We start from the raw sequence: 15270 nt of genomic DNA, 5'->3' as shown, positions 1-15270 counted from the left end.
AGTGGATAACACATTGAAATCGTCGGTTCAGTGTGCTGCGGCAGTCAAAAAAGCAAACAGAATGTTGGGAATTATTAGAAAGGGAATGGTGAATAAAACGGAAAATGTCATAATGCCTCTGTATCGCTCCATGGTGAGACCACACCTTGAATACTGTGTACAGTTCTGGTCGCCACATCTCAAAAAAGATATAATTGCGATGGAGAAGGTACAGAGAAGGGCTACCAAAATGATAAGGGGAATGGAACAGCTTCCCTACGAGGAAAGACTAAAGAGGTTAGGACTTTTCAGCTTGGAGAAGAGACGACTGAGGGGGGATATGATAGAGGTGTTTAAAATCATGAGAGGTCTAGAACGGGTAGATGTGAATCGGTTATTTACTCTTTCGGATAGTAGAAAGACTAGGGAGCACTCCATGAAGTTAGCATGGGGCACATTTAAAACTAATCGGAGAAAGTTCTTTTTTACTCAACGCACAATTAAACTCTGGAATTTGTTACCAGGGGATGTGGTCAGTGCAGTTAGTATAGCTGTGTTTAAAAAAGGATTGGATAAGTTCTTGGAGGAGAAGTCCATTACCTGCTATTAAGTTCACTTAGAGAATAGCCACTGCCATTAGCAACAGTAACATGGAATAGACTTAGTTTTTGGGTACTTGCCAGGTTCTTATGACCTGGATTGGCCACTGTTGGAAACAGGATGCTGGGCTTGATGGACCCTTGGTCTGACCCAGTATGGCATTTTCTTATGTTCTTATGTTCTTATGTTCTCCTCTAAGAACTTATCCAATCCTTTTTTAAACACAGCTATACTAACTGCACTAACCACATCCTCTGGCAACAAATTCCAGAGTTTAATTGTGCGTTGAGTAAAAAAGAACTTTCTACAATTAGTTTTAAATGTGCCCCATGCTAACTTCATGGAGTGCCCCCTAGTCTTTCTATTATCCGAAAGAGTAAATAACCGATTCACATCTACCCGTTCTAGACCTCTCATGATTTTAAACATCTCTATCATATCCCCCCTTAGCCGTCTCTTCTCCAAGCTGAAAAGTCCTAACCTCTTTAGTCTTTCCTCATAGGGGAGCTGTTCCATCCCATTTATCATTTTGGTAGCCCTTCTCTGTACCTTCTCCATCGCAATTATATCTTTTTTGAGATGCGGCGACCAGAATTGTACACAGTATTCAAGGTGCGGTCTCACCATGGAGTGATACAGAGGCATTATGATATTTTCCATTTTATTCACCATTCCCTTTCTAATAACTCCCAACATTCTGTTGCTTTTTTGACTGCCGCAGCACACTGAACCGACGATTTCAATGAGTTATCCACTATGATGCCTAGATCTCTTTCTTGGGTTGTAGCACCTAATATGGAACCCGACATTGTGTAATTATAGCATGGGTTATTTTTCCCTATATGCATCACCTTGCTCTTATCCACATTAAATTTCATCTGCCATTTTGATGCCCAATTTTCCAGTTTCACAATTTATCACAATCTGCTTGAGATTTATCACAATCTGCTTGAGATTTAACTACTCTGAACAATTTTGTGTCATCTGCAAATTTGATTATCTCATAGAAGTCTACAAAATCATGAAAGAAATTAAACAGGTAAATGTGACTCTTACTCTTTTAGATAATACAAGGACTAGGGGACACTCCATGAAGTTAGTAAGTATCTCATTTAAAACCAATTGGAGAAAATTCAGGGAGGCCATCTGGAGAGACCATCCTCCCGTTTTGGGAGACCGGCTGGAGGACTGCAATTCGAGGGCTTGTTCATCTGAGCCCTACTGTTCCGTGAAGCTGTTCCTGCCCCCCGATAACATCATCAATCAGGGCCTGAGGACCCGATATAATCTCCAAAGGCAGCAGCACGCAGCCAAAGCCGCACGTCAAAGGGGCGCACCCCTTATCGCGGTTTTTCCTCTTTGCTTTATTTTTTGGATTAGCATTTTATTCCTGCAGGTTTATGGGCAGGAAGAGGAAAACCAAATTTTTGACATTTTCTCCTGGTTCTTCAGTTGTGAGAGGCCCAATGGATTTGCATGTAGCTCAGAGGGTGAGTCAGGCTACAAGAAATTCTATTCCTGAAATCTCATTTTTTTCAGGGCCCTTAGAGAGTCCAAGCCAACAACCATTAACCCACACAGTTATGGGTCCTCTTGATGTCAATCCTCAAACTTTAGCTAAAAATTCTGAACCGATGACGGCTACTTTACAATCTAATATGGTAGGAACTACTGGGCAAAAGGGAGCTTCAGTGGAACCTGGTTCTCATCTGCTAGGAATTACCTCTCAGACTGGAAGTTTTGGCTCCAAGCTTTTTGATCCCCAGAAAGTAACCTTAGCTGATGTTTGGATGGTGCTTATAAATATGGAGAAATCACTATTTTTTCAAGATCTCAATTTCATAAATTTTCTAGTGAAATTAAGAATACACTTGGGGGTAGATTTTCAAAGGGCTGTGCGTGTAAGATACGCGCACAATCCCTGAAAACCTACCCCTGCCTCCCCCTGCGCGCGCCGAGCCTATCTTGCATAGGCCCGGCAGCGAGCGAAAGCCCCGGGATGCGCATAAGTCCCGGGGCTTCGAATAAGGGGCTGGCCAGGGGGCGTGTCCGGATGCATGCCGGTGGTCCGTGGGCGGTCCTGGAGGCGTGACGGTGGTCCGGGGGCGGGGCCAAGTGCTCCAGCACAACGGCCTGTGCCAGGCAGGGAGCCAGCGGCCTCGGAGGGAACGGAGGCAGGCTGCTCGGCGCGTGCAGGTTGCACAATTGTGCACCCCCCTGTGCGCACCGACCCTGGATTTTATAACATGCGCGCAGTAGTGCACAAATGTTATAAAATCGGGCGGAGCTTTGTTCGTGCCAGGTTGCACGAACAAATCTGCGCCCTCGCGTAGGTTTAAAGATTTGCCCCTTGATGTTTAAATAATTTAGACGTTACCTCTAGGTCTACAACATCTCAAATTGCATTTTTACAGCAATCTAGTACTTCCTGTATAAGGGATAGTGTAATGTCACAAAAACATTTGGAAAATTTGGAAAATGATATCCGAATAAGGAATCTTCATTTTCTAAATTTCCCTGTCTCAAGGTTATTGTCTGCTACTGAATTGTTTAAAAAATATATTGTTGAAGTATTATCTATTTCTTTAGTGAAAGAAATGGCTATATCTAAAATGTATTATATTCCTCACTTTAGGACTAGTTTAGAAAGACGGGAAGAGGAGATGGACATTTTGCAGTGGGATAGTCCTAATTTGACCTCCTTTTTGGAGGCTTCTATTGATGATATCCCCACCAGAACTACACTCTTGGTATCCTTTTGTGGTGAGCAGGATAAACATTTGGTGTTTGAGAAATATTTTAAAAATAAAGATGTTTCTTTTTGTGGTCAAAAAATTCAAGTATTTCCTGATGTTTCTAGAAATACCCAATTGAGAAGGAAACAATTTCTGCTGCTAAAACCAAGACTTCTATCCCTGGGGGCAGGTTTTTTTTAAAATTCCCCTGCAATGTCTGGTTATGTATCAAAAGTATACATTTATATTTCAAGATCCTACTCATCTTGAGACATTTCTTGTGGATAAGGAGACCTGATATGTAGTAATAACGTGAAATCTGTGAAGTATATAAAGTTTTTTTTCTCTTTAATTCTCTCCGTATCAGTAACTGTTACAGTTTTTTTTCTTGATACCTTTTAGGTTTTCTTTTTGGTCTCCCATTAAATTTGGGGACTTGTCTATTGGAATTTTTTATATTTGATAAATATGGGTAATTATGCTTCAGATTCCAATATGTTTGCCTTAATGATATTATCAATGTATTTTGTTAAAATCCAATAAAATTTAAATAAAAAAAAAAACAAACAAATTGGAGAAAATTATTTCACTCAATGCACAATTAAGCTCTGGAATTCATTGCCAGAGGATGTAATTAAGGCAGTTAGTGTAGCCGGGTTTTAAAAGGGTTTGGATAAGTTCCTGGAGAAGTCCATAAACTGCTATTAGTCAATAGGGAATCACCCCTGCTTGTTGCCAGCATTAGTAGCATGGCAATTATCTAAAGTTTGGGTACTTGCCAGGTTCTTGTGACTTGGATTGGCCACTGTTGGAAACAGGATACTGGGCTTGATGGATCCTTGGTCTGACCAGTTTGGCATATCTTATGTTCTTATGTGAACTGCTTTCAAGTAGCAAAACTGTTATGTAGGGCATAATTTGTAGACAAAAAGGAAGTGAACTGTGGTTTTGGCAGGGGTAGGGCCAGATATGACCTCTCTCATCCATCTCCACCTGTGAATAAGTTTTTAAAAAAAGTTTTCATTTACATTGGTGGTCAGGGAAAATACAGTCAGGCCTGTGGCGATCCCTTGGAAGGAGCAGCTAAAAGGCCTCGATGCCGAATTTTTTAAATTACTATTTTTGGCCAGGTAGTGAGGCGGCCGCGGGTGTTCTGCTTGCTGCCTCAATGGAGCTGACACGAGGGAAGTCTGTGAGAACAGCTGTGGGAGAGGCAAGACTGAGCTGAGTAGAGGCGACCGCAATGTATCCTGTCGCTGCAGTAATGGTGGTGAGAACAGAGTTAAGTAGAACAGGCTGAGGGAGCCACCACTATGGGTAAAATCTATAAGAACATAAGAACATAAGAAATTGCCATGCTGTATCAGACCAAGGGTCCATCAAGCCCAGCATCCTGTTTCCAACAGAGGCCAAAAACCAGGCCACAAGAACCTGGCAATTACCCAAACACTAAGAAGAACCCATGCTACTGATGCAATTAATAGCAGTGGCTATTCCCTAAGTATAATTGATTAATAGCCATTAATGGACTTCTCCTCCAAGAACTTATCCAAACCTTTTTTAAACCCAGCTACACTAACTGCACTAACTACCTTCTCTGGCAACAAATTCCAGAGCTTTATTGTGCGTTGAGTGAAAAAGAATTTTCTCCGATTAGTCTTAAATGTGTTACTTGCTAACTTCATGGAATGCCCCCTAGTCCTTCTATTATTCGAAAGTGTAAATAACCGAGTCACATCTACTCGTTCAAGACCTCTCATGATCTTAAAGACCTCTATCATATCCCCCCTCAGCCGTCTCTTCTCCAAGCTGAACAGCCCTAACCTCTTCAGCCTTTCCTCATAGGGGAGCTGTTCCATCCCCTTTATCATTTTGGTTGCCCTTCTCTGTACCTTCTCCATCGCAACTATATTTTTTTTAAGATGCGGTGACCAGAACTGTACACAGTATTCAAGGTGCGGTCTCACCATGGAGCGATACAGAGGCATTATGACATTTTCCGTTCTATTAACCATTCCCTTCCTAATAATTCCTAACATTCTATTTGCTTTTTTGACTGCTGCAGCACACTGAGCCGACACTTTTAAAGTATTATCCACTATGATGCCTAGATCTTTTTCCTGGGTGGTAGCTCCTAATATGGAACCTAACATCATGTAACTACAGCAAGGGTTATTTTTCCCTATGTGCAACACCTTGCACTTGTCCACATTAAATTTCATCTGCCATTTGGATGCCCAGTCTTCCAGTCTTGCAAGGTCCTCCTGTAATGTATCACAGTCTGCCTGTGATTTAACTACTCTGAATAATTTTGTATCATCCGCAAATTTGATAACCTCACTAGTCTTATTCCTTTCCAGATCATTTATATATATATTGAAAAGCACCGGTCCCAATACAGATCCCTGAGGTACAGAATCTCAGAGTAAACAGAATCTCAGAGGAGGTTCCCACTGTCAGAGAACAGTGGCAGGGATTTGTAGGCATGTGGCCACTGTGACCAACACCGATCATGTGATTGGCCAGACTGGCCCACTGGGGAATGCATGAAGTCCCGAGAGGCCAATCAACTCCTGGGAGGGAAGGGGGCCTGCCAGGAACTGTGGCTGTCATTTTTCGCAGCCACCCCCACTGCTCTTCCTCAGGAAAGTGGGGGAGGCCTGCCGGAAGCTAAATACGTCGCTACGGTGCTTCCGGTGCAGCTATTCAAAGGCAGCACACTGCTCTGCCTCCCGGAGGGGGTGGGACTAGAAGCAAGTCACTTCCAGTCTTGCAATGATTTCCGCTTCGAAGCCCTCAAACAACTGACAAAATGGCATTAAATTCTGACACTAAATAAAGCCCTACATAGGTCTGTACACAAGCTTACTCCTGGGGGAATTCAGCGTTACTGCGGAGTGCAGAATTCCCCCCTCCCCCCCCGCACAGAATTGCCAAATTATGCGCAGAAAATGGCAGAGAAAACCCGGGCATGCCACAAATGGAGCACACTGTTCACAGCGAAGATGAAGGCCCCCATCGCACCGGTCGCAATGAAGATGAAGGTCCCTGGCATGCCACAAACTGAGCACGCGTGCCATTTACAGCGAACACGAAGGCCCCCACGTGCCTCGGGATGCACTACACTCGCGGCAAAGATGAAGGCCCTGGTGAGCATGAATGTATGTAGAGGTGTGAGTGGGTGAGGAGGGGGAAGGGGGTGTGAGGGAGTGGAGGAGAAGGGAGCGTGAGAAGGGGGATGTTAGGGGAGGGGGTATGAGAGAGAAAGGAGGGGAGAGTGAGAGAGAGGAGGGGGGAGGGGAGGATGAGAGTTGAGGAGGGGGAAGGGGGTGAGAGAGAGCAGGGGGGTGTTTGAGTGTGGGTGCCAGAGAGAGGGAGCTAGATGAGGAGATTGTGAAGTAGTGTGTATGTGTGTGAGAGATTGGGAGCCGGTGTATATGAAAAAGGGATCGTGTGTATGCGAGGGTGCTAGCCTGTGTGAAGGAGTGCGTGAGGGAGAGACATAGGTACCCTGTGTGAGGGTGTATGCATGAGAGAGAAAGGGAGCTTGTGAGAGTGTGCATGCAAGAGAGAGGGACCCTGTATGAGGGGATGTGTGTGTGCAAGAGTGTGAGGGAGCCTGTATGAGGGTGTGTATGTATGTGCATTAGAGAAAAGAAGCATGTGTGTGACAGAGGGAGGGACAAAGGGAGCCTGTGTGAGGGGCGGTACTGAGAACAGGGTCAAACTCTGAGAGTAGAGATTGTTACGAGCGTGATGGATATCTTGACGCAGCTAGTGGACACTGTAACCAACGAGTCCGGACTCAGTTCAGCAGATAACTCAATGCGAGCAGGGTGATTCCAAATCCAGGCCAGGTCGTAGGCAGGCAGCTAGTAAAGGCAAATCCAAGTTCGATCCAAGTCATAGGCAGGCAGCAATCAGAATGTCCAAAGGTAAGCAAGATCAGAGCAGGCAGCAAGACAGGAAAAGCAAAGGCAAACCAGATTCAGGCACAAAAACAGCACGATCCAAAGCAGATCACCAGCATAAGCAAGCCTGTAGCTGAGGAAATGCTGTGCTGGGCTTGAGGCTTTAAATAACAAAAGTTCCAGTGTAAATGCAGGAACTTCCGGGACTGACGTGCTCTTAATGGGGGCGGAGTCTGGCCCCGAAGCGCATTGAGGCACGCTGATGCCGGCTGCCGCGTAGTGAAACAGGGGAGGACCCAGGACCTTGCCAACAGTGAACGTTAACAGAGATAGAGTGGAAGGGGTTGAACCTAGAGATGGAAGGGAGAGATACTGGCAGGTGGAGGAGTTGGGGCCTGAGAGGGCAAAGTGGCCAGGGGAGTAGGGAGAGAGAGTGGAAGGGACATTCAGAGTGAATTTCTAGGGAAATTCTGCATCTTTAAGTAATAACTTTTTTCTGCATTAATTTAAAATGTAATTACTTAAAGACTGTCATGTAAATTGTGTTATTTTGACCAATATAAATTTTGCAGAATTTTAAGATTTTGTGCGCAGAATTCCCCCAGGAGTAACAAGCTACACATTAGCAGAACACCTCATCTCAGTCACATATGCAGAACACAGACAAGACCCTCATGAAATACCGAAGAAAGAGACCATAAAATATAAATAGAAACGTGCAGACAAATGGAAAAGGAAACTGCAACAATGGTTAAAAAATCACCACCATTGTTCCCTCTAAGCTATTAACTCTGTGCACATGGCAAAACAATGCACACAGAAATCCCGATATTTGCATTATACTGGCTTGACGCGCACAAATTTGAACTTGGTTTATGAAAAGTTCCACAAAAGAAAATTTTTGTACACATAGCCTTTCAAAAATTAGAGGGAACATAGATCACCATTCCTCAAAATATCAAACAATAAAATCAAGAAATATAAAACATCATAACAGAAAAACCATACTGAGAAAATGAATAAATATAACAAAACAGCCGCTGAATAAAACATCCAATAAATGCATTCAAACATTTTTTAAAATATCCCAAACACCAATAAAATATATCAAAACAGCAGACATCAGAAAATCCCCCACTCACCATACCTGAGAATTTTTGATTCCAGTCACCCTGAGATTGTCAGGGAGTAGTTGGTGGGTGAGGGGTAGGTCCAAACATTCTCCTCTCTCATATATATACACACACTGTCTAACATATATGTTCATTCTCATACACACTCCCTCATACGCCCACCAACTCTCTCTCTCACACATGCACATGCTCTTAAGCTCACAAACATGCTCAATGGCTCGCTCGCTCTCTTGCTCACACATATATGCTCTGGCTCATGTTCCTTTTAAATCAACCCAGACCTGTGAATTAGTTTTTAGAATCAAACTTTTTTTTTTTTATTAGTGTCAATGCAGCAATGCAAACCAAACTGTGAGATGCATGTGTTCTTTACACCACTAACATACATGACCAATTTTCATTTTACAATGAGAACAGTAAATTCCTGATAACCACCCCTTACCCCTAACCTCTCCAACAATCTAAGTTTAAAAAAAAACACTTATGCACTGGTGGTCACTGGTCAGGGAGGATCTAGAAAGGAAGTGGTAGTGGGCAAGGGCAGGGTTAAATAGAGCCAGCCAAGGGAGCGTCCACGGCCATGGTGGCAAGAGTGAGCAAAGATCTCGCTTTTAGAGAACCACAACTCCAGGACCTAGGGGGTGGGATCCAATGCGGCCTCGGCCATGGCCACCATCACTGCTGCTCTTCCTCAGCCTTGGAGAAGTGGCAAGAAGGAGGCCTGCCAGGATCCAAGCATACTGCTACTAATCCCAGTGTGCTTCAGGCACAGCCTTTTAAAGAAGGCACCCTGCACTGAAGCCAGCCACTTCAGGCCTGGTGATGACTTCTGCTCTGGAGCCCTCAAAGATGTGCCAGAACAGTGTTCTGCTCGATTCCGGCACAAGTTAAGCCCTACTGCTGAGGTTTTCAAAATAACTAGATTCAATGTATAAAAATATATCCTATGGATATTCATGCAGGATATCTTGAAAACCAGGCCTGTTTGTGGCTCTCAGTGATCAGAGTTGCTTACCCTGTCCTAAACACTGCTGTCATGCAATAGGGCCATCCCAGTTAGTTTCTTATGATGGTTTATCAAAAATGAAGACTGTATATGAATCAGAAAATTTTATAGGAAATTTACAGGCAATATTTTGTTTTATTTTTATTTGGGGTTTTGTTTTTTTTTACCTTATCCCAATAACATGTTAAGTCCTGCATATGAACAAGGTGGTCGTCGTCTTTCTCGTCCTGTTGTAGACTTGGCTTTGAAATCTCATCCAGCATTAAAAAGTTCTGTCGGAAAAGAAAGAGGCAGAGGCTTAACCTAAAATATTAAAAAAGAAAATCAGCAAAAGGTTGCACTGTGTGAGACAAGGAAGGGATCCTCTAGGATCCCTCTGAAGCTTGTGCTGCCAGCAAATCACAAGCAGTCTGTACACATTCCAGAGCATCCATGGGCACAGCTTGCTGCCTGTTTGCGCCTACAAGTGTAGTGAGCATAGGAGCACTTTAATTATCCCTCAGACCATCCTGATTTTGAGGCTTTTTTTTATTCCTCAATTCTAAAGTTGACTGTTTTTTGGGAGAATCAGCTCTCAATCGTTTTTAAATATATTTCATAATTGCCTAAAAACACATCTTCTCAATAAGGTTTTCCCAAGATAGTTTTATCATGTGAAATTCTTGCTCATCTCATTACATTTTCCATCTTCCCAACTTTCACTTACCATATTTTCCGGCGTATAAGACGACTGGGCGCATAAGACGACCCCCAACTTTTCCAGTTAAAATATAGAGTTTGGGATATACTCGCCATATAAGACTACCCCTCTTCCAATGCATTCCAACATTTACAGCAGGAGGGAGTGACTCGAGGAGTGAGGGCGTGCTGCCCGATTGGTCGGTGCTGGGCAAAAGGGGCTTGCCGAAGCAACAACTATAAGACGATACCCGGCGTATAAGACGACCCCCGACTTTTGAGAAGATTTTCAGGGGTTAAAAACTCGTCTTATACGCCGGAAAATACGGTATGTCCTTTGCAATCACTTGTTCACATGTCTTTGATGAACAGCAGAATTGCACTTTAGACCATTCAACGTGGTGCTTTTATCCCAATAGAAGACCATTTTATTTCTGATTTGGAAGATGGAGAAAAACACAACTTGAATTCCAATGCAAAATCCTGCAAGGCATTTTATATAGTATGTGACTTTTGGAAAAACGTGCCATTTTGAATATTCAGAGAAAAATCTAATATTTCAGTGTCAATTTCACTATATGAATTAATTTGCCAAACAACTGTAAACATATAAATACAAAATGAACTTATAAGCCTGAATGATTTCAAAATTGCAAAGTCAAAATAAAAGATTCAACTGTGTTCCCTCCAATGATTACATGATGAGGGGATTAAAGAAGAACTGGAAAGAAATTTGAATTAATGACAGGAAGGGGAACAATAAGTAAATCCATGGCTCTACCACTAAACTTTCAAAAGGGAAACTGACAAAATGAAGAAAATAGTTTAAAAAAAACAAACAAACTGAAAGGTACATCTACAAAGGTAAAGAATGTGCAACAGGAGTGGACATTGTTTAAAAATACCATCTTAGAAGTGCAATCTAGATGTATCCCACACATTAAGAAAGGTGGAAGGAAGGCCATACGATTGCCGGCATGGTTATAAAAGTGAGAACATAAGAACGTGCCATACTGGGTCAGACCAAGAGTCCATCAAGCCCAGCATCCTGTTTTCAACAGTGGTCAATCCAGGCCATAAGAACCAGGCAAGTACCCAAAAACTAAGGGGTAGATTTTAAAACCCCTGCGCGCTTAAATCCTCCCGGATTTACTCGCGCACCGGCGCGCCTATTTTGCATAGGCCGCCGGCACGCGCAAAGCCCCAGGACGCGCGTAAGTCCCGGGGCTTCGGAAAAGGGGTGGGAGGGGGCATGCCTGAGGGGCGTAGTGACAGTTCAGGGGCAGGCCGGGAGGGCGGTCCCAAGTCCCCCGGCACTGCGGCCTGTGCCGGGGGATGCCGGGGCGGCGCGCGCAAGTTACGCTTGCTTAAAGCAGGCGTAACTTGCCCAACAACGGGTAGGGGGGATTTAGGTAGGGCTGGGGGGTGGGGTAGATAGGGGAAGGGAGGGGAAGGTGGGGGGACGCGGAGGGAACGGAGGCAGGCTGCGCAGCTCGGCGCACGCAGGCTGCCAATTTTGCGCAGCCTTGCGCGCGCCGACCCCGGATTTTATAAGATACGCGCGGCTACGTAGAGGTAGATCTACCTCTAAGTCTATTCCATGTTACCCTTGCTATTAATAGCAGTGGCTATATTCTAAGTCAACTTAATTAATAGCAGGTGAAAGAAGCTATTTTAGCCAAAAGATCTTCATCCAAAACTGGAAGAAGGATCCATCAGAGGAAAATAGGATAAATCATAAGCACTAGCAAATTAAATGTAAGACATTAAAAAAACAGGCTAAGAGAGAATTTGAAAAGAAGTTGGCCGTAGAGGCAAAAACTCATGATAAAAAATTTTAAAAAATATATCTGAAACAGAAAGCCTGTGAGAGAGTCGGCTGGACCGTCAGATGATTGAGAGGTTAAAGGGGCACTTAGGGAAGATAAGGCCATTGCAGAAAGACTAAACAAATTCTTTGCTTCAGTATTTATTGAAGAAGATGTTGGGCAGATACCCATTCCAAAGATGTTTTTCAAGGGCGATGATTCAAGTGAACTGAACCAAATCATGGTGAACCGGGAAGATGTGGTAAGCCACACTGACAAACTGAAGAGTAGTAAATCACCTGGACTGGATGGTATACACCCCAGGGTTCTAAAAGAACTAAAAAATGAAATTTCAGACCTATTAGTACAAATTTGTAGCCTATCATTAAAATCATTCATTGTACCTGAAGACTGAAGTGAGGCCAATGTAATCCCAATATTTAAAAAGAGCTCCAAGGGAGATCTGGAAACTATAGACCAGTGAGCCACACTTCAGTGCCGGGAAAAATCGTGGAAACTGTTATAAAGAATAGAATCACAGAACATTTAGACAGACTTGGTTTAATGGGACACAGCCAGCATGGATTTACCCAAGGGAAGTCTTGCCTAACAAATCTACATTTTTATGAAGGGGTAAATAAACATGTGGACAAAGGTGAACCGGTAGATGTGATGTATTTGGATTTTCCGAAGACATTCACCGAAGTCCCTTACGAGAGGCTTCTAAGAAAACTAAAATGTCATGGGCTAGGAGGTGATATCCTTTTGTGGATGCAAACTGGTTCAAAGACAGTAAGCAGAGTATGATTAAATGGTCTGTTTTCACAGTGGAAAAAGGTAAACAGTGGAGTGCCTCAGGGATCTGTACTAGGACCTGTGTTTTTTAATATATCTATAAATGATATGGAAAGGGACATGACAAGACAGGAGCTTAAATTTACAGATGACACAAAATTATGCAAAGCAGTTAAATCTCAAGCAGATTGTGATAAATTGCAGGAGTACCTTGTGAGACTGGATGACTGGGCATCCAAATGGCATTTGAAATTTAATGTGGACAAGTGCAAGGTGATGTATATAGGGAAAAATAACCCTTGCTGTGGTTACACAATGTTAGGCTCCACATTAGGAGTTACCACCGAGGAAAGAGATCTAGGCATCATAGTGGATAATACAATGAAATCTTCAGCTCAGTGTGCTGTGGCAGTCAAAAAAGCAAACAGAATGTTAGGAATTATTAGGAAAGGAATGGCGAATAAAATGGTGGATGTCATAATGCCTCTGTATCGCTCCATGGTGAGACCACACCTTAAATACTGTGTGCAGTTCTGGTCACTGCATCTCAAAAAAAGATACAGTTGCATTGGAAAAAGTACAGAGAAGGGCGACCAACATGATGAAGATGTTATGAATACCGGCCGCGGCAAAGCCGCGACCGGGACCTACCGCTGTCCCCAGGGGCCGGACGGAGCATCGGCGCTGACGGGATCCTCAGCGGCAGCTTCCTCAACATGGCCGCGGCGTCTTCTCCGCGCGGCTTTTAAGCAAGGTCTGTGCCCTCAGACCTTGCCTTGACTTCTTGGCTCCTGAGTTTGTTCAGTTCCTGGTTCCTAGTTGTCCTTCTGTGTTGATTCCTGGTCCGGCTGACGTCTCTTCTGGTTCCTCGATCCCTGGCTTGGTGACGTACCTTCTCTGGCTCTGGATTCTTGGACTGGCTGCGGACACCTCTGGCTCTCGACCCCTGGACTGGCTGCGGACACCTCTGGCTCTCGACCCCTGGACTGGCTGCGGACATCTCTGGCTCACGACTACTGGACTGAACTTCTTTAAGAGATCCTCGGGGTTTGCTCCTCGACCCGCTGGAGGCGCCAGCATCTGGATTACACGACCAGCAGGAGGCGCCTGCATCCAGATCTTCTTCATTCCTACCTGCAACTCCGAGGATCGGCCTCGCCTACCGACGGTGGCCTAATCAGTCATTGTTGGACTAAGGGTCCACTTCACTGAGCATAACAGAAGAGGATGGAACAGCTCCCCTTTGAGGAAAGACTAAAGAGGTCAGGGCTGTTCAGCTTGGAGAAGAGATGGCTGAGGGGGGATATGATAGAAGTCTACACAATCCTGAAAGGACTTGAATGGGTAAATGTGGTTTATTTACTCTTTCGGATAATACAAGGACTAGGGTTCACTCCATGAAGTTAGCAAGTAGCTCATTTAAAACAAACTGGAGAAAACTGTTTTTCATTCAATGCATAATTAAGCTCCGGAATTCATTGCCAGAGGTTGTGGTTACAGCAGTTAGTATAGTTGGGTTTAAACAAGATTTGGATAAGTTCCTAGAGCAGAAGGCCATAAGCTGCTATTAATCAATAAGGATTAGTAGCTTGGGATCTATTTAATGTTTGTTATTTGCCAGGTACTTGTAACTTGGATTGGCCACCATTGGAAACAGGATGGACCCTTGGTCTGACCCCGTATGGCAATCTTATGTTCACAAACAAAAACGGAGAACTGGACTGCACTCAGATATCAAATCAATTGAAAGAGATGCAAGAAAGTATACAGTCCTTACACTTAGTCACCAAGGGGTAGATTTTCAGACCGCGCGCATCAGGCGCCAGCAAAAGTACGCGGGATTTTAGTAGATACGCGCGGAGCCGCGCGTATCCGCTAAAATCCGGGATCGGCGCGTGCAAGGCTATGGATTCTGTATAGCCGGCGCGCGCCGAGCCGCGCAGCCTACCTCCGTTCCCTCCGAGGCTGCTCCGAAATCGGAGCGGCCTCGGAGGGAACTTTCTTTTGCCCTCCCCTCACCTTCCCCTCCCTTCCCCTACCTAATCCACCCGCCCGGCCCTGTCTAAACCCCATCCTTACCTTTGTTGGGGGATTTACGCCTCCCAGAGGGAGGCGTAAATCCCCGCGCGCCAGCGGGCCGCTAGCGCGCCGGGACGTGACCTGGGGGCGGGTCCGGAGGGCGCAGCCACGCCCCCGGGCCGTAACCACACCCCCGGACCCGCCCCCGAAACGCTCCCGACACGCCCCCAAAACGGCGCTGCACTCGGTCCCGCCCCCGACACGCCCCCCTCCGAAAACCCCGGGACTTACGCGAGTCCCGGGGCTCTGCGCGCGCCGGTAGGCCTATGTAAAATAGGCTCACCGGCGCGCAGGGCCCTGCTCACCTAAATCCGCCCGGATTTGGGCAGATTTAGGCGAGCAGGGCTCTTAAAATCCGACCCCAAGTGTTTGTATGAAACTTTATTATGGACAGCAGCTCCACTATTTTATAATAATAGAATTTTAAATGGGTCCCCTGACATGGACCCCGTCTTTCGCCAAAAGGCTGTGTCAGGAGGAACAGTAGTACATCAGATTTCCAATCGAAAAAATAAACAAGCAAAAGGACTACCAGAAAGGGTAGAC

At 44.7% G+C, this 15270-nt stretch overlaps 1 protein-coding gene and 1 long non-coding RNA gene across 2 annotated transcripts in view; both read right to left on the bottom strand.

Moving 5' to 3' along the window:
* ABCC4 (ATP binding cassette subfamily C member 4) overlaps positions 1-15270 on the bottom strand; it is a 1099276-nt gene that overhangs the window by 767702 nt on the left and 316304 nt on the right. The gene's annotated exons all lie outside the window — the stretch shown is intronic.
* Positions 9521-15270, bottom strand: part of LOC115093071 — a 30348-nt gene continuing 24598 nt past the window's right edge. The window contains exon 2 of the long non-coding RNA XR_003857163.1: positions 9521-9636. This is a non-coding gene — a long non-coding RNA (uncharacterized LOC115093071). The remainder of the gene's footprint in view (positions 9637-15270) is intronic.

The sequence above is a fragment of the Rhinatrema bivittatum genome, chromosome 5 (genome assembly GCF_901001135.1).
Source record: "Rhinatrema bivittatum chromosome 5, aRhiBiv1.1, whole genome shotgun sequence".
Classification (NCBI taxonomy): domain Eukaryota; kingdom Metazoa; phylum Chordata; class Amphibia; order Gymnophiona; family Rhinatrematidae; genus Rhinatrema; species Rhinatrema bivittatum.
The sequence above is the reverse complement of the archived record's forward strand: the minus strand, read 5'-3'. Positions and strand labels throughout refer to the sequence as shown.